Source organism: Eschscholzia californica, unplaced genomic scaffold (assembly GCF_041429995.1).
Source record: "Eschscholzia californica isolate CP2 unplaced genomic scaffold, dmEscCali1.0.p SCAF_2, whole genome shotgun sequence".
NCBI classification, from domain to species: Eukaryota; Viridiplantae; Streptophyta; class Magnoliopsida; order Ranunculales; family Papaveraceae; genus Eschscholzia; species Eschscholzia californica.
Window position 1 is genome coordinate 59,430,452 of NW_028238309.1, and position 21,476 is coordinate 59,451,927.

A 21,476-nucleotide genomic window follows, 5' to 3' on the forward strand; every position below is an offset into this window, starting at 1 on the left:
GAAGATGAAAGAGGAAGAAGTGAAGATGAAAAGAGGGAGAGAGAAAGAGAGAACTTGAGAGAACCTGAGAGAGAATGAGGGAGAGATGAAGATGAAAATGACAATAGTGATAGAGGTGATAGATTTTTCAGAGAGAGAGAAGATAAATTGAAGAAGAAGAAGATGAAACAGAGTTATTGGTGCTACTGGACAAATTTTCGGTGGGTTTGTGCCGAACTATGCAATATTTACGGATCGAGTCAACCGTAAAATGTTGCATAATTCGGCCAGAGCCTACCGTAAAATGCTATATAATTCGGCCGAGCTCACCGAAAATTGGTACATTAGCTACTAGTGCTAGTGACCCAATTTTCGGTGGGTTCAGGCCGAATTATGCTACATCTACAACTCGAGTCCACCATATTTGCCACCGGTGGCTTTCCGGTCTGGTGCGACCGGAAAGCTCACTTGAGAGTTTTCTTCCTCTCTTGATTTCCACCCGCTTCCAAACGAAATGCTTCCAAATAAGGTCCGAAAATTTTCTTCCTTGTGTTGCTAACCAGTAGATTTAAACATTCAAACAATGTAGTTTCAAAACATCGAAAAAAAACTAAACCTAGGGTTATGAGGAAGATGAAAGAGGAAGAGATGAAGATGTAAAGAGGGAGAAAGAAAGAGAGAACGAGAGAGAAACCGAGAGAGAATGACGGAGAGATGAAGATGAAAATGGCGGTAGTGATAAAGGTGATATATTTTATAGAGAGAGATAAAATAAACTGAAGAAGAAGATGAAACAGAGGTTATAAGGAAGATGAAAGAGGTGTGAGACTTTTGATCGGTCAAGGGACTTTTTCTTGGTTTGAGAATTTTGACCTAACAACGTTAACTTTATGTTAGGTCAAACTAGAAAAGGGAGAGTGCATTTTTCGGTGGGACGCTTTTAAAAGAGGGTCTTTTTAACAAATATTGGGGGTCGTTTGTTTTTTCGAACCAGTACGTGTTGAACCCGAAGCTGGCAACGGACACCAACTAACCCTTCAGGTTGTGGGTACCCGCTCCGAGTTTTGGATCTGGAGGTTGTTTTCCCAACCCTATCCACTGGTAATCAACATATAATACAGAAAGTGTTGTAAAGTATATAAAAATATTTATTATAAATTTAAAATATATTTACTATAAACATAAAAAATCTAAAAACATTTTTTTTTTTGATGAAATAGCCTTTTGCATTTTATTCATTCAATAGAATTTGGCATCAGATGATTATCTTTTTGGATCTTAATACAATTAGGTGGGGTTAGTCCCATCCATAATTTGCTTACATTGTTCTGAAAAGCATATTTTGCTAAAGAATGGGCCGCACTGTTGCCTTCTCTAGGTATAAATTTGAAGTCGATGGATTCAAAATTTTTCTTCATATCATGGATATCGACAATTAGTGCTCTGATTTTCCAAGGGGAGTGATCCAAGTGTGTCGAACAAGCTTGTAACGCCGTTTTTGCATCACCTTTAATTTCACAACATGTTAAGCTTAAATGAATTGCTAGCTCTATCCCAAGTATTAATGATCTACACTCTGATTCCATAGATGTGTTTGCTAGAAAAGTTTTTGTTTCACATGCTAATATTTCTCCTTGATGGTTTCTCGCTATACATGTTGCTGCTCCCTGATTTGCCGAGAAAGCGCCATCAACATTAATCTTCACTACATTCGCATTTGGTGTTTCCCATGTTTCTGAGATGAAAGGTTATTCAATGGGATTTAATGACTCACCTTCCTTTTTCCGGTGTTCCTCATAATCAAGATACATTTTCGTTGTGGTTGTTAATATCCACGACTCGTCTAGTTTTGCTCCTTCAAAAACAATTTTGTTTCTGGATTTCCATATCTGCCATAACAAATACATGCCCAATTTAATCCCTTCAATGTTCCATTGTTTATTCAACCAATCTTTTATCATTTCTTGAACTGAAAGATATTCCTCTGTCCGTAGTCCCAACGGAGATTTCAACCAGATTTCTTTACTGAATTTACACCTTAAGAAGAGGAGGTCAATTGTTTCCTCATGCTCGAAACAAAATGCACAAAGCTTGGGTTCTGATGTGCTGAATTTCATTGATATGGTCTTCACTGGAATTGCATTGTGTAAAACTCTCCATATGAAATACAGTACCCTTGGAACTAAGCTCTGGATTTCCCAAAATTTACACCATGGGAAGTCTACAATGATGCTTTGTTGGTTGGAGGACGATGCTTGCTTGACCGTGATTGTTCTATAAAGTGATTTTGATGAAAATTCTCCCTTCTCTATTAAAGTCCAAATGACTTTATCTTTTTGTTGTATTCTAGATGTAGGGATCTTGAGTATTTCCCGCGCCAAAATATTATCAAACACCCTTCTAACTAAATTGTGGTTCCAACTATGACTGTCTTGATCAATAAGGTCTGAGACCTAGAATACTTGTGGGGCTTCCTCATCAATTAAGTTCCTTCCTGGCTTGAAGTTTAAAATGGTGGGGATCCATGGGTCACTTCACACTTTTATATCTTTACCATCACCCACAGCAAAGCATCTTTCTTTCTCAATGTAGCTTCTCATACTCATCATGCTTTTCCATGTGTTAGTGGCTAATGATGGACTCTTATGCTCCCAAAAGTTGTCCTGTTTTAGATACTTAGCCTTCAACAATTTAACCCAGATTGCTGTAGGTTCGTTTACGAATCGCCATACAAGTTTACCAACCAATGCCATGTTTACCCTACTCAAATCTCTGATTCCAAACCCACCTTCTTTGAAATTCTTCTTCAATTTATGCCACCCTACATAGTGCATCTTACTTTGATCGAGTTCATGCCCCCACCAGAATGATCTTTGATATTTTTCCAGTTCATTAAGTACCTTTTTAGGCGATATATTTGAGGATAGAAAATACACTGGAATGCTCGCTAGTTCGTTCTTCAATAAAATGGTTCATCCTGCATGAGATAGTGTATTGCGCTTCCAACCTGACAGTTTGTTCGATACTTTTTGAATAAGAAAATTGTAAAAGCGGCACTAGTGTTTCGACTTCAGTAAAAAATATCCCAGATACTTATCCGAGTCTAGCATTTCTGTAACTCCTAGGATTGACATGATTTTGTTCTTCTTGTCTAAAAGACTGTTTCGGCTAAAGTGGATTGCAGATTTATAATAATTTATCAATTGCCCGGAGTAGCCAGAATAACAATTTAGTATTTGCTTCAGCTGAATGGCATTATCTTCTGTAGCATGTCCAAAGAAGAACAGGTCATCCGCGAACATCAAATGACTAATAGGAGGTGCGTACCTGTTAACTTTTAGACCATTATATATCCCTTCATGCTCGGCTTTGTCTATTAATCTGCTGAGAATTTCCGAGCAAAGTATAAAGAGGTACGGGCTTAAGGGACAACCTTGCCTAAGTCTTCTTTTACTTCGGAATTCGCCTTTTGGTCTACCATTGACAAGGACCGAGAAGGTGGCTGTTGACACACAACTCAATATCAGGTCATGTGTGTTGTCTTTAATTCTGACTAGTTGTAGCACTCTACTTAAGAATTCCCAATTTACTCTGTCATACGCCTTTGTCATATCGACCTTCAACGCAAACGATCCAGATTTTGCTGATGTGTGCTTTAAGAAGTGAAGATCTCCTGTGATATAATGATGTTATCTACGATCTGCCTCTCAGGGACAAAAGCATTTTGAACCTGCGAAATTAAATTAGGCAAAAGAGGACTGATTCTCTTTGTTAGGATCTTAGTAATGACTTTATATAAAACATTACACAGTGATATTGGTCGAAAGTCTGTAGGGTTTTCGGGGTTATGTTTCTGTGGAATTAAAGCAAGAAATGTATGGTTTAGCCTGCTCGGTAAGGTACCTGTTTCAAATATACCTTTTACTTGTAAAGTTACATCATCGCCGATAGTATTCCAACATTTTTTGTAGAATAATGCTGAAAACCCATCTGGACCAGGTGATTTGTATGATCCCATCTCTTTTAACACATTTCGAATTTCTTCTTTGGTAGGCGGAGAACCAATACTTCGGTTTTGTATTTCTTCTAAGGGTTCTGAGTTGAGAGTAAAGTTATGTGGCAGTGGGGTAGTTGTCTCGGCTCTAGAAGCCTCATAGAAGTGTGTAACTAATCTATTTGCAATCTTTTCTGGATCAGACGACCAATTTCCATCAACTAACCGAATACTGTTGATTTGATTTTTTCTACGCCTATTCAAGACTGATAGGTGGAAGAACTTCGTATTTCTATCATTATATGTGATCCAACTCTTCTTCGCTCGTTGACCCCAAAATTTCTCTTCCATGACATATAATTCCGTTAATTTTGCTTGGACATTTTTTTTCTTCTTCAATGAGTTCTTGTGTTGGCTGCAGTTTTTTAATTTCTAAAAGTCTTCTTTTTGTTTCCTCTATTGTATAGAATAGATTTCCCATTGTATCATTGCTCCATAGCTTAATTCTCTTTGCTAGGTCAGGTAACCTGTTGTGAAATTCTCCTCTTGTTTCAGTCCACTCCTTCTCAATCATCTGCAAAAAGTTAGAGTGTTGAGTCCAAAATGCCTCAAAGCGAAAGGGGGGTTTACCTCTTAGTTTTCTTTTCGATAGATTTAGAATTATTGGTGCGTGATCACTGTGAAAACGGGGCAGATGTTTTACTTGTGCGTCAGGGTATTTCAACCTCCATTCTATGCTCGTCAATACTATGTCTAGCCTCTCTCTAATGTGACTCTCTTCGTCTCTACCGTTTGCCCAGGTGTAGGCCGGTCCAGAAAAACCAACGTCAACGAGATTGCAGTCACTAATCATGCTTCGGAACAAATTTGCTGCTCTACTGTTGAATCCTGAGCCTCTCTATTTCTCTTTGTTATTTTGTACAGCGTTGAAATCCCCTATGGCGCACCATGGTTCAGTCTGCTCGTAACTAAATGATCTCATGAAACCCCAAAATTGTTCACTGTCTTTTGTATTTGGTGGACCATAAATACACAACATGTCCCATTTGTCTATTAATTCAACTTTGATGTGTATGTGGATTTTAGAAGATGTAATAACTTCGATCTTTGTATCGTCATCCCATAACAGCCAAAGGCCCCCACTCAGTCCCATAGATGGCACAATGTAGTAGTTTGGGTACTTAATCTTTATAATCCATTTGTTCGATGAGTTTTGTGAAAGTTTAGTTTCAGATAAAAAGACTATGGCTGGTTTAGTTGCCCGGAGGAATGAGTTGAGTGACTGAATTGTCGGGGCATTCCCCACCCCGACAATTCCAACTGAAGACTAACATTGATCGTGCGACCTTTCCGGGCTGGCCGCCACTGCCCCTGAGCTCAAAGTTACCACAATCTTTCGAGGTTCTTTATTTTGACCCATTTCATTGCTTAATGCTTCTTCTCTGTCTCTTTTTGAAGTTGTGTGACTCATCTTAGTAGTGATATGATGCTCTCGTGCTAATCGTTTCCATTTCTTTTTCTCATTGTTAACTGTTAAATTATTTTTCATGATTTCCATGCTTGAGTTACTCATTTCAGTAGACCCACTTTGTTCTTTCATTGAGTCCAGAACTGAATTACCATCTAATGCACTTGCTTTCTTGCCTTTCTCGTTCCTCGCTGACTCGGCCAGTGCTGGTGTTGGTTCCACTACGAGAGTACTCTCAATGAGCATATTGTTATTTCCTAATTCCTCATTATCCTCCATGGTTTGTGATTGACATTGATTTCCAAGAATTTCCTTTTCAACAGACTTTCCTGAGTTATGAAGATTCGTACTTTTGCTAATTTTCTGTGAGTTTTGGATGTGTCTCGATTGCGACGATTCAGTTTCCGATTCTGTCCCAATCAAAGGTTGCAACTTACCAAAATCTGCTTGCAAAGATTTTCCGTGTGATTTCCTCATTGGTTCCTCTCCCTGTACCGGTGCTTGAGCGTACTTCCGGTAGGCGTAGTTGTCTTCTCCGGCATTGACCTTTCGATGCTTGTATCCTTCATTGAATTTTACCCTGAACTCTGCTTTAGTGTTGTCATTGAAATTGGGAGTGAGCATTTCTTTGGCCTTTTTTTGGAGTTCCTCGGACCAATCTTCTGATATAGCTTCGAGTAATTGTGATCGAATTTCACAATTTGACATGACATGACCAATTCTTCCATAGAAATGACATAGTTTAATCAATTTTTCGTATTTATGTCAATTTTGCAGTTCATACCATTTGTAAGACTTACAGAAATAGAAGTAATTAGCTCCTTCGTGATATCAATCTTGACTTTGGCTCTTGCATATCTTCCCCATTTCAACGTATCTTCTTCCTTAATGTTCTTTGTCTTACCAATTTGAGAACAAATCTTGTATACAGCTTCTTTTGTAAGATAACCTATCGGCAATCCATAGAGTTGTATATTGAAGTCTACTTTGTTGAACAAGTAGTCTGTTGGTGGTTTGTTTTTTTCACATTTCTCTATTATGAGTAGATCATCATGAATATGCCAAGGTGATCCTTCTAGTACAAGATGCAGATCGTTCAGCTTCTCGAATTGGATTAAATATGACTCACCATAGAATTCTTTACTTGTTATTTCACCGGAGGGTTTCCACATTTTAACTACTATGTCGTTCAGAACACTTATGGAGAAAGTCTTCTTTGTAATGAGTTGGATTGCTATGGTTTTCCTCCAATCAGAAGATGGTTTTGCATCTGAATCCAAAAGGGGGATTTCAACAGGATTGGTGTTCTTCCTTAGTAGAGAACCCATTAACTTCACTACTTCTTCATAATCTTTTTCTTCTCTTGATTTTTGACTGGATCTTTCTTAATATAGGTTAGTTGGAGATGAAGGTAACTACTGCATATTGAAATTAGGTTAATCTTTTCACAAAAGCTATTGCAGGTTTCTAGTATGGTGGTAGTAGAACCTAGAGGTTCAGAAAGGGCGCCATTCCGACGCAGAGAGTTTGTAAATTTTCTACCTTTATCTTTGATTTACTAAGTTTTTTAAAAAAAAAAAAATCTAAAAACATAAACAATCTTTAGTATATACACAATATTTTTATTTATAAATATAAAATATCTTTACTATAGAGTTTAAATTTTAAAATATTTATATAATAAAAGTCAATGAAACTAATTTAATCATTTTTGATAATTATAGATATATAATATTTTGTTTACAAATATAAAATATCTTTATTTATAATTTTATATATAGAATATATTTCATTATAAAATAAACAAAAATTAAATTGATAATGGAAGTCTAAAAACAAGTGTGATATTTAAACAAGTTTTGAGAGATAGATTTACATTTGATAAAATCGTGATTTTATAAGTTAGGTCGTAAAGTGAATTTAGATTAAGTACGTAAAAACAATAGATTGTCGAGTTCTAATGTTTTCTTAATTGTATTTTATATTATATATTTTTAAAAACTAATAATATATTAATTTTTAAAAATTAATAATATATAATAAAAAAATTCAAATCTAACCAAGTCTCGTACATTTATTGCATCTCATAGACATTTTTTGATAAAGATGTATAGAGCATAGAAAGTGAATAGATGTGTTTTGTTCATGCGGAACAAGTATATTCTTGTGGACTATACGATAAATGAAATAGATATAAAATTAATCTGAAATCTAACCAAGTCTCGTACATTTATTGCATCTCATAGACATTTTTTGATAAAGATGTATAGAGGATAGAAAGTGAATAGATGTGTTTTGTTCTTGCGGAACAACTATATTTTTGTAGACTATACGATAAATGAAATAGATATAAAATTAATCTGAAATCTAAATAGTCGTAAAAAAGGTCGGGAAATCAAAATTTTGTTGATAAATGTATGAGTTAGAGACGATTAAATTTTTGTTCCTGTATTTATAAATATAGAAAATCTTTATTTATAAATATAAAATATATTTATTTATAATTAAAAGATATATTTGATTATATATATATAATATATTTGGTTACGTAATAAACAAAAATTAAATTAATAATGAAAATCTAAAAGCAAATTAGATATTTAAACAAATTTTAAAATAGATATTTAGATGTGATAAAACCTTGGTTTCATCGTCAGTCCAACTCGCCAAAAAAATTGACCCATGGTAAGTTAGGTCATAGAGTAAATCTTATATTAACTTATTGAAAATAACATATTGTCGAGTTCTAAAGTTTTCCTAATTGAATTTTATATTATAAATTTTTAAAATTAGTACTTTTTTTTTTTGTTGAACTAAAAATTAGTACTTTATAGGATCACTGAAATAGACGTAAGAGTTTATCTAAAATTGAAACATGAGTATCTAAATTTTTAAATGTTTATTTCATTTCACTTTCTTCCATGCTTATGAATATGATCATTACTTAGTATTAGCATCATCAGATTTATTTAGTTATGTTAATCTAACCTTGTTAACCTTAAGAGTTAATATAAATCTATTATTATGTTTGGCTTTACACAGAAAGTTCATCCTTCTACGTACCATCTTTTTATTAGTTTTAACCCATTTTAGATTATTTTATCTTTTATGGTTAGATTTACAACTCTATACTTAATACCTGTTATATAATCTGTTTTATTTTCATTTCCTACAAAATCTAGTAATATATATAAAACAAATGAATTGAATATAATAATGGATTAAATACCAGAACTTCTCGTGAAGAGATGTTTTGCTATCGACCAGACGACCAGTTCAACGTATATGTATTTTGCTTTTCTTTATAGCATTAAACAATGTTCTTTTATATTCTTATTTTCCTGTACTGTTTATACTGTATACTTATTACTCCCTCCGTCCCAAATTAAGAGTCCCATATTGGTAATCCAACTTATTTTCATATTTTTTCTTCTTCCAAATTTATCTTTATTTATTTGACAACTTTTCTTGAAGCAATACAAGGACTATAATTTCCATTCTAGAAATACATGTAACTTTTCTTGAAGTAATTAACTTTTCTTAAAGTAATTGAAAGATTACAAAGAAAAACCAACTTTTGTGTTGGAAAATGTCAAATATCTTAATTAACTTAATTAATGCATCATATATTAAAAGTATCAAAGAGAGGGTATTCATGGAAAAGTAAGGGATTTTATATGATATATTAGGAATGAGACTCTTAATTTGGGACATCCAAAAAAGGAATAGTGGACTCTTAATTTGGGACGGAGGGAGTAGTTTATTTAGTAACCTAATCTATTTTTATATCTTCCAGCCTTAGATGGAACCTGAGCACCACAACTTCATTTTCCCATGAAAGCTATAGATTTGGGCCTGAGTCACTCAAACGACCAAAAGGTTGTAGTAATGAGCTTCGAAAATTGTTAAAGGCGTGTCTCAGAAGTTTTTAAAGGCGTTAGAGAATGCACGAGGATAGAGGCTTCTTTACAATCAGTTCGACTACATATTGTTTTCTAAAAAGAGAAGTTATATGGGCACCACCAGTTTTAGCCGCGGACCCCTAACCAAGGGCAGTGGATGTTGGGTCGGTGATTATCTTTCTTTTTTTTTGAATCCAAGGGAAACATATCCATTAATAAGTGATAAACATCACAATGATACAAGGATGATTGACAATTATTTCTCTCCTCAACTTCACGAGAGTTATATAAGTAAAGTTCATAGAACTTTCGAATATAAAGTGCCTCATGAAGGGACAGAAATTGACTTGACACCGACTCAAACAAAAGACCCTAAAGGCCGACAAAAGATCCTAAAGATCGTGAATGAAAAGACCCTAAAGGTCGACAAAAGATTACAGTAAATCTGAAAAAACCACCGCCTTGTTGCCGGAGAACCGTCGCCGTCACCGGATAACCGTCGCGTCGCCGGAAAACCGCCGCTGTCGCCACACCATACCACCACTACCACCGCCACCGCACCACCCCCTTTTTTCTTTCTTCTTTCTGAAGTCTAGTAAGGGACGAATATCTCCATTGTCGTTCACCATTGTCGATGTTCGGAACCACAAATTAATGGAATATCCACTGTTGTGATATTACTTTATGTTCCTTTTCCTCTGTTGGTCTGTTCACTTGCTTCCAATTCCATGGGTAAGTCTTGGTAATCCCATCCCAACCCACCAAAAGTGCAAAACCTAAACAAAGAATTTTCAGAATTGAAGCATAAAGATATGAACCCCTGAATCATGATACCAAATCCGAATTGCTTGAAAGACTTCAACTTAGAAGGTTGATGAAAATACAACCGAAAAACACATGAGGTTTGATTGTGACTTTCAAACAAGGAAGGAAACCCTCAATAGAAACAATTTTATCATCATAAAGATGATAACTTTATCAAAATTGGGGAAAAAGTGAAAAGAAATTTGATAGAGAATTGTTGAAGCAGAAATGGAACTCCAATCGATCTATCTACATCATTTTCTTATCTGAAATAGATCACTATCAACAAAATATAAAAACCCAAACTTGATTTAATGAACTCCAATCGATCTTTCTACAACATTTCTGTTACAAATGGAAGAACCCTAAAAGATGAAGCAGAAATGGAAGCAAAGGAAGAAAAAGAGTACTAGAAGAGAGAGAGATAGGCGGAAACAGGAAGATAGGTTTTTGTGACGTTACGAGGAGGAAGAGATCGAAGCTACTTTTTCAGGAACTGTCATTTCCTTCGCCGGTAACCGCCACCAGGAGGCGGCGCAACCAGGGAGGAAGATCGCTCCGCCCGGCTCTCTCCTTCTTCTTGAGTTTTTGTGTGTGATTATCTTTCAAGAGGACGAAACATACAAAAAGACAGAGAAATAAACCTTTAGAAATGAAGGGATGCACTACAACAGATGCCCTAAAACATATGCTCGAAGTGCACCAAGATCAGGATCGATGGGTAAAAGCCTCGCTTTGGGCTCAGAGCCGTCCTTGGGAATGGATGCACTACAACATATCCTCAAAGTGCACCAAGATCAGGATTGATGGGAAGAAGGGGACTTTGGTTTGGTCCACTAAAGGCCAATAGGTTGTGATTCTTTGGTCACCGACACAAGTCCCAACCTGCCCACTGGAAGGGCTGAGGAAGCTGGTCGGCTAACATAGATTGACCAAATCCAGGCCCCACATTCAACTTGTAGATGTCATAATCCAAGTACCAAAAACAGGAATGAAATTGGAAAGGGATCAGTCAGGGTAAAGTCTGTGTAAACCTTTACCTGCCCTAGAAAGTAACCCACCATTTAGTGTGTGTGTGTCTCATGAGATGTCTGCCCTTGGGTATGGGCATAACATTGGATTGGAGGATTACCCCCACCAACATTTCTTGAACTTCTTCCTTGCTCAGTTTTACCAGCTTTGGGAGTTGTCTGCTAATTCCACAGGCAAGAAGTACCCATGTCATATTATGTAAATTATTTAGGAGTTCCTTTTATATATTTGTTCATACCCAAGAACTGAAAAAAATATGTATATATATATGTATGTCAGTATGTGTAATAACTCGTAATAAAGTGTCCGTTGTTCTTATTGATACGAATATATTTTGTAGATTTTTTGCTCATAAAAACTAATAAATCAATGATAATTAAAATAGTAGGAAAAAGAAATAACTTATCCGTAACAAATTAAACACTTTTTAAGTAATCGAACTATACCTATCGAATCATCAAACATAATATTGTTCAATTTCCCCCTAGCGAATTTTGCACTGGGTTAACACATCAATGGAGTAGGTGTTATTAGGTAGAATATCACCAACTTGAATAATTTACTTCGTGTAAGTTAGGGGTGAGAAACGGGTCGGACATACAACCCACTGATACATTAGTCCTTGTATCGGAAAAATTCGGTTAAGTGCTCTGCTCAATATGCAATCAGGTAGACTCGGGTGGGATTAGAACATTATGGCACTTTGACCGCTCCGAGCTCACCTCAAACTTCGGGTACTTGGGATACAAGGCTTTTGGGTTTAGGTTGTGCGCCCCTGGGACGCCAAAATGGTGAATCCTTACAATAGATACCCAAACCTTTCCATACTTCATATGCATACATAGGGTTGGGTGTAGCTTTAGCCACTAAAAGACTTTCACAACACAGGTATATCAGTAACATCGACCACACGAGAACAAATGACAACAAAATGTAACAATTGGGCACGCAGATACGCCATTTTCTTTCTTTCATGGCTCTATCGGCAAACAACATAAAAGGTCTTTTTCGAAAAGGTACACTGGCAGTAGGCCCATATGGCCATATCCAAAAGGAAAAGAAAATGAAGTCCTGACATACTATTTACGTTGTTTATCTTCTTCAAAAATATATATCAAGTCTACAATGAAATCAACTGCAGGATAGCCATGTAAATTCCATTTCTTTGCCAATTTGTCAAGTAATCAACTGCTCTATTTATTTCTCTACAGACGTATTAACTTAAAGTAATCGTCGAATCGAAGTAGCTATGCAATTAAAAAATGGTTTGCCAAATCTTCAACATTGTCGCGGTGGTTTTGCCCCACCCGTGTTGAAATAAGGGACAATAGTTTTTTAATCTCACACAGTCTCCATTTTTCTTGCATTCTTGAGAAGGCAAGCTCCAAACCGTTTCCCACGCCTCGTAGGTCAAACTCAAACAACATACAAGCTGCTTGGGCATTAATTTGTGAGCTTGTTGGTTAATCACTTGGGTATTTTCTTTGTTTGACCACTTGTTGGCCTAAAAGATAAGCTATTTGTTTATTTTTGTCTATAATTTTGTCAAACGTAAATGTATCAACAAGGCAAACCTCTCAAAGTCAAATATAAAAAATTGTAGTACTGACTCTAAAAATAGAAGATGTTTCTATCAATCTATTTACAGTTATAGGTGGCTCTCTCATTCTCTTCACACTTTCATTATTTATATTCAATTTATTTTGCAAATTCAATATATTTGATACTGTGGCTCTCTATAATGAATTCTACCATGTAACTTTGTGATTGTTGTCACTAATGAATGAAAGTATGGTTTTGCTAAAACAAAAAATGTAAAATCTCAAGAAAATTGTAGTCTCTACGAGATGTCAATAGAATATGCAAAGACAAAACCACATCTCGACTTCAATCTTCCTAAGCATAATCTACATGTAGAGGAGACTTGTTTTTTGGCATCCATCTTGCATCATGTACAGGAGCTTAGTGAGTCTCAAGATCTTTCGGGTCGGCTCGTGAAACATTCGCCAAGAACAAAATCCCGTACCTGTGAATTTAGACTTAGGTGTCTAAAACGAGGACAATATCGATAACTGCAAAGACTTGAGACGTTGCAATTTTTTTTTCGAAGTTCTATTATTCTGATACAACATATCATGGGAAATATTTCGTTTATTAAAACAATTTAGCCCAACAGAGCAAAATATGACCCCCAAAACCTAATCATCCTCTCTTGAATTTTGAATAGCAAAAGACTAATCATCTACTAACTATGGGCAGCGAAAACCATTCTAAGTTCTTGGTCGGTGCACATGCTAACAACACAGGAATAACTATTATCTTCACTGTTCCGGCTGAACTTAGTCAGTTCATCCCAATTCTCTATGTTCATCAAATTAAACAAATACGAATTCGAAGCTAAAAACACAAATTTCTTGAAGACAACACTGCGTTATTGACCAAGAACGAGTTTGCAGAAATAGGACAAAAAACAAATAAAAAATAATAAGATACAGACCAATCACATTTCGAAAATGTAGAGATTTTTAATGCTCATGTCACATTTAAGTTGTTATTAAATTGTGAGTTATCAGAAAACACAATGGGAAAAGAGAGGATTAGGTTTTTTTATGTGTCCAAGGGACTGGGTTGGATTAGGTTTTTTAATAAGTCAGACAGACACTTTAAATTAAGTAAATAGGGTAACTAAAAACCAATTTAATTATGTGGTCCTCATTGTTAATTTTTTAGTGTACTCATAGTTGCTTAATTTTGTGCTGAGAGGTATCAAAAAGGTTAATCAAATTCACGGTTATGTGATAGTCGGAAAGATAAATTTAAATAGTCGACAGGATAATTTAATGTGGTCCAATCAGATAATCGCGACCTACATCAATGAAGAAATCAATGATGAATTTATTAATATTCACCACAACCGTGAGTTCAATTATTAAATTGATCAACCATAACTGACTAGGATCAATTCATATTTATAGAGTAAATCAGAGTTTCTTAATTTCCTAACTAATCTGGGAACAATATAATATCTATCTAATAATATTATTAGATAATTAAAAGAAATATTCTAAACACATAAAGCTCAATCTTTTGGATCTTCAACTATCTAAGAATATCTTCAAATATCTTGAATTCTTCTTGATCGTTAGATCTCCTATATAATATTTTTCACATATCTCATTAAAAAGCATAATCATCTAATGGCTTAAATTTACAAACTTCTACGGAAGAACTTGGTTATTAATATTCTACTAGTATATGACATTTATTACTTAATTGAGTTATTTCCCTAATAGCTCCCAACTTTGTAGCCGGTTTCCTGCCTAGACTCCTACTTTATCAAAAATATTCGGATGACCCCCTTTTCAGATTCCGTTATAACACCGTTAACTAGTCATCATCTCTCTCTCCTCCATCTCATCTCCTCTCTCTGACACCTCATCATCTTCACCGGCGAAGGTAGCCGGCCGACCAATTTTCCGACCGGATACCTTTAAACATTTAAAAAAAAAAAAATTCTCTCTCTCTAAAAAAATTATTTCCTCTCTCTCTAAAAAAAAATTATTTCCTCTGGTCTGTTCTTGAAGAATAGATCTAGGTCTTTTTTTTAAAAAAATTTAGAGAGGGAGGAGAGAAAAAATAAATTTATTTTTTTAATGTTTGAAGGTCGTCGGCCGGCGACCTTCGCCGGTGAAGATGATGAGGTGGCAGAGAGAGGAGGTGAGATGGAGGAGAGAGATATGATGACTAGTTAACGGTGTTATAACGGAATCTGAGAAAAGAGGTCATCTGGGTATTTTTGATAAAGTAGGGGTCTATGCAGGAAACCGGTCACAAAGTTGGGGGGTATTAGAGAAATAACCCTACTTAATTTAAGTAGATTAGAAAAACCAAATGAATATGTCACACATGTAGGCATGTGTTTGGTTTTCACCTTAATTAACATAGAATATGGATCCTGTCTTAGCTAGGTCTAAGTGTGTTTTGATTATTTCATGAGACATTGTAAGAAATAGTAAGGAACAAACTCTCCTGGATAATTAAGTGGTGATTAAATTTTATTTATTGTTAGGGACATAGTATCTCAACGGATTTGTTCAGATTTAACTAATAAATGTTGCAGTGTTTTGAGCAGACTTTTTTTTCTGAATAAAAAACTATGAACTTGAAAAACAATATATTACCAAAATAAAAAAGAATTAAAAGAATATTTTTTATGATGTTAGAGTACAACGTAATACGTCACATTCTAAAGATCCAGAAAGCAAATTAATAATATCGATCGATTTTATCAGAATAATGAAATGTTAGGCGGTGATGAGAATGATAAGAAAAACGCGTTAAGATATTCTTCCAAAGTGTTTTGTCATATATCAAAACTTAGGCGCCGATTTCGCAAGAAAACAAAATGTACCCATAGTTTTGTAGTGAAGGTGAAGTAAGGTACCTAAGTTTTGATGTTAACTCTTCCAACAAAAAAAAAAAGTTTTGATGTTAACTATAAAAGAGGAGCTCTAACTTCTTTGTTAGTAAATGTTTTATAGTACTTGAAAAGAAGTGAACCTTTGACTTTATGCATGTTCTTGTAAAGGGTCGGTTATGAGCTAGGAAGCGTGCACCATATTCATGTGACCGTCCATACATTTATCAACTTATAATATAAAGTTATAAATTTATAAAATATGAAGTTATAGTAAATAAATAATAAATAAAAAGAGGGTTGATTGACCCACAACCTCAGTTCCCGGATCTTGCCTAACCTCTAACCTACACCCACTATTTCTCTCTATCTTTAAATCTTATATATACCCTAGTTCATTCATTTCCACCTTAGGAAAACACAACTTGAATACTTGCAAGAACTCAACTACTTACAACTTACAAAATCAAGATTCCCAACCTAGCAAGAGAGAAAGAGAGTGTGTTAGACAAAGATAGAAAAAAAGAAAAAATGGCTTCATGGGTAAGATCAATCACTTCACCATTCAGAAAATTGTTCAATCCAAATAACCCAAGGGACAAGAAGTCCCATCAACAACAAGGTATGCTACACATTCATCCTTTATCATGTTAATGTGGATTTTATTTAGTCATGTATATATTATGGATGTTAACTAAAATACATATATGTTGCAGGTCATGATCATAACCGTCGTGTTATGGATTTGCATGGAGAAGTAATGGCGTGTGCTTACGAGGATGTTCAAGTTATGTGGTCGATACTCGACAAATCAAGACAAAATGTTTGCATTGTTAATTAGCTTTTCGTCGATGATTCCCATGATGATTTGATCCAATTTGAATGGTTTTTGTAATGGGGATGTTTCAAAATTTGTATAGTTTTTAGGTACTAAAGGGAGAATTAAATTCAAGTAGATGGATGAGAAGAGGTAAAAGTTATGTAGCCCTCTCATTACTTCAATGGTGATGGATGTTAGCTTCTATGATTGCTATATACATACCCATCCTATTGTAAGATTTATGTTATTACATACATAATCCCCATGGTTAATCATGGTGAGATTTGATTAATGGAAAAGAGAAATTGGATGAGTTATTTTTTCATGAGTAATGAAATATCTTATAAGTAATATCATTAGCTCAATGGTGATGGATGTTAGCTACATACATACCTATCCTATTGTAAGATTTATGTTGTTACATACATAATCCCCATGGTTAATCATGGTGAGATTTGATTAATGGAAAAAAGAATTTGGATGAGTTATTTTTCATGGTAATGAAATATCCTATATCATTAAATGATCAGCTCTATTGATTATGCCTTTCAACAAAAAAAAAAAAAAAAAACTCCATTGATTATGCATTCTCCAAATAAAATGGTAACCTTAGAAGTCTTTTTGTGTATCCTTGTGTCAAAATCGAGATCTAGATGGTGAAAACCTATTTGATAACCAGTCTAGCCAAGAGTTATCGACAAATAAAGGAGTGGATCATGAGAAGTGATACAATCATTTAGAGTATTAGTTTAGTAAAACACCTAGCTATTTGAAGCATTTTGGTAGAACAATCTCTGTCAATAATTTTCAACTTGATTCAAAAGAAAAATAGGTAAGAATAGTATATGTCACTGCATCGATCAACATCTGACTAAGACTTTCTATAAAATTTAAACATAAATAAATTTGAATGACCCAAGAAATATCGTGCGAACATGGCCTTAGTAATGATATGTCATATTTGGGTATGGAAAATAGACATACCACATCATCACTCCGGGCTCCAGCCATGTGACACCGGTGATTAGAAAATATTTAGTATAAATACATTAGAATCATAATTAATTTGTTCGGTTCGCGAATATAGTGAGCACATATAGTACCTCCAACATTACAGGTCACCCATAAGATCCAAGGACCAACCTTAGAGAGTAATGTAGTACTGTCCTTTCTAGATCATACCAAACCTAAGTGTACAATAATTAGAATGAATGAAATAATGAATCAATCAAAAAGTAAACAAAGATGTACTTTGATGCAATTTTATTTTATAAGGAACTTCATAATTAAACATGCATGTTACTAGATTCAGTACAACATGTGAATTGGTGATAAGATATTCAAAAGTGTTTTCCTCATATAAACATGGACATGGACCCACTAGCCAATTGAATGCTCCCTAGATGGGGAGCCTGCATCATGTGTGTGATATAATATTAGGGCACTTTGGCAAGTTTTTAGCAATATCTTTTGTAGATTGGACTTTGAAAATATCTTGTGCCCTTATATTTTGATGAATCCCACATAAGTTGTGGGCTCTGAATTGAAGTGCTGCCCATAGGGTTCTACAATGAAACAGCCATATTGCCAATGTAGCAGCAACAAATACATAGGACCACAAGGACAAAATATATAAAAATTGATCACAGACTCACATTAGCATCCCAATGTGTCACCAAGACGCGTCAGTCTCTGGGGCATCTCCAATAAAAGAGCATATTTATGTGGTTGCACGAGATTCCTTCAAACCACAAGACTTCCTCAAAGAACGAGAGCCCGAGGAGCTCCTAAATACTGAGTTAGGACTAACATTTTGATAGTCTAAATTGTTTTTTGAAAATCAGGTGTAGCTTAGTTGACAATCATGATGCACAATAAGTATGAGGTGACACTTTTCATCAAAAAAAAAAAATAAGTATGAGGTGACAAGTTTAATACTACTCTTCTTTTTCTTCAGTTCTTTGTTCATTTTTCACACTCATTATTATACCGAACCATCATTACCAACAACAACTCTTAGTTATGGATAAGCAAATAGAGTTTTAGGTTAGTTAATGCATATATTAAATCGTGAAAGTGGCAAGCACGCTGAGACGGGGCTTATGATCTTATGTCTTGAGGGTTTAGAGCTATCTTATGAAATAGTCAAGGAGTGGTGACTGTTTAGATTGTTTGTTGCTGCGTCTTCGGGGGCGGAATCCCTTGTTGCTGCAGCAGGTGAGCAGGACAACCAACGGGAAAGTCACCCTTTGAAGTTGCGTATGTAGCTGTTGAACCCCCTATACAATGAGTTCCAAGAAAGCGGCTGTTTGCGTTAGGAGTGAGGTTGTGGATGTAGTTGCTTGTAGTTTTCTTTTGATCATCAAGATGGGATTGGTGTATGAGAGGTTGAATTGATGAGCAGTAACGATCAAGTTGGTATGCCTGTTATTTTCATATAGTATAAAAGTGCTTACACTCTAGCGTATTCTCTTTTAGGCGTAGGTCCGCCCCTCGTTACCCACAAACATGTCCAAATTCCACAATTGGGGGAATGAATCAGCGCTTCTCATTATGACGTGCAGCTAGCTGGCTAAACCGATACATCTACTAAGATATTTAAACTGCCGATTCAGGTGGAGAGAGGGTGGAATACTTGGCTGGTATTTGACCGATATTGGGTTCGGATAAACATATTGCTTTTTCTATTACGTATGCTACATTTTCCCACACATACACTCACTACTCAACCATTTTAACAAACATATATGAGAAACTTCAAATCTTTATTGCTCAAAGATTTTCAACTAGCCAAAGTTTGGTGTTTCCAATTTTTTTTAGTAACAGTAAGAATATTCAAGAGATGAATTCTATATTTCACCAAACAAACTCGAAATGACATCAATCCTCGACGTGGATATCTGAAAGGACTACCAAACTATGAGTAATGCTAAGAAAATCTAGACGGACTCTAAACGGAAATCATATGTGACTTGCTGCGATTCACTATCCAGTGGATCAGAATTATCGAAAGCACGAATACCCACATAGGATTTCCGCCTAGAGTTTGACTGGATTTTCTTATTCCCTAGCATTTTTCTTTCAAATATGAAACACGCGTTCCCAGTCCTATTCGTCCAAAGTAAGAATAATTCAAAGATTAAAAACATCATCACTCAAAAAAGCAATCAATTCACACACCATTAACAATTTATTAAGGAAAAAAAAATGAAGAGAGAAAGTCTGAACTCTGAAGCACATCATAACAAAGAAGAAAAATCACATGACTCGCCCCATATTTTCACTTTGTGATACACATCATAAATCCATTAAAATTGACACAAATTTAACATTCTTCTAATTATTAGTTTTCAGAGAGGATTATGGTTCATGGTTGTTTAGTTATAACATAGATGGCGTAAATGATCCCCGGGACGTAACCCAAAATTGTCAAAAGTAGACAGATCCAGAACTCCGCCTGCACAAATCACATACATACGTTAAGCCTAAACGAAAATCTACTTCTATTATACCGAGAGGAGTTTTTTACAACTATTCGAAACTTAATCTCTCTAGTAGAAAAATATCTACGTGATTATTCAACCAAAGTAAAGTTCGACTAGATCGAGGGGGATCATTTGTTAAATTCTAGTACAAATAGTATCAAATAAGAAGAAAAGATTTAGTTACATACTTGCAAAGCCGAAAATAATATAAGATAAAAGGAGAGGGATGGCAGATAAAACCAACCTTGCAGCCAAACTTGAAGAAAACTCCAAGAGGAGGTATGAAGGCAGCAATCAAGATGTCTAGGCAGTTCAATGTTCCTTGGGATGCCATTTTTTCACTGATTTGTTTTCTTTGACAGAGAAGTATATATTGTTCTCTTTCTTTCTTTTTTTTTCTTTTCTTCTTTGTTAAGTTATATAGTAAAGATATTACTTGGGGGATTTAGGACATTTATGATTTATCCCCATTTATAGCAAAAAATATAGAGATTGCCTATTGGGAGAATTGGGACAATTCATCCATAATTATGTATGAGGTAATATTATACAGGTGCACGTGAAATTGATGCGCACCTACCTTCTTATTTTAGTCATAGAATGGACACATTGTTAGGCAGAATGGACTTATTAGGTCATTAGTCTATTATTGACAATTTTCAATTCTAAAGGAATCTTCATAAATTTATTAACTCAACAATAAAGTTTACAATAAGAAAGAGATGAGAAGATGGAGAAAATGGAAGACAAATGAGTATTCCGATAAGATATCAATATCTTGGTCCATTTTTTTTGGTAAGAAACCTAAAACAAATTTTTGGTATATATGGTGACCTTAAATTTCATATCCCACCTTATTTTCATTTATTTCCATACTATATTGTTTTGTTAGCGATATGATTGTTAACATAGATTATCTAATTGACGATCACAAAGGAAAGATACACACAGACACACTGGGTTTTACCCGCGTACCAAGCATCACTTTGGAATGTGATTTCTAGTAATCACATTTCTTTCCAACGTGCCACACATTGACCTTAGGACACTCGGAAATTTTTATACAACTACTTACGGCTTATCCAATTTCGCTATTTAAAATCAACTCACTGAATCGACTGAAATATGTAAAAGATCACTTTGACAAGTATTTGTGAGAATCAAATTTGGTGAGCCATATATTACCAAGCAATCACTCCAAGACAAGGAGCCATTTTAGACCTCAAATAGAGAAAGGAAAGAAACAAATAAATTTAACAAAAAAGAAACAAATAAAGACTATACTACTCTGCTAGTTGGTGGGAATGAACATTAAGGAAGCTACTCTCAGCAGGCCCTAACAAGGAGCTTTTCTTCATTGGGATGTTACTGTAGTGCTCTCACACTATCCACCCCCTACAGCTGCCATTTGGGGGCCCGCATCCAGCCTCCATAAAGCAAACCCACCCGCCGCTCTGCCCAGCATGTTGGCCCAGTTAGGGCCCAGCCGAGCAGTCTTCGGACTGGATTAACGGCCCAACATGTTGGGTGTCAACACAGGCTATCCCAGGCCAGGCATGATGGATGTGCCGCCCC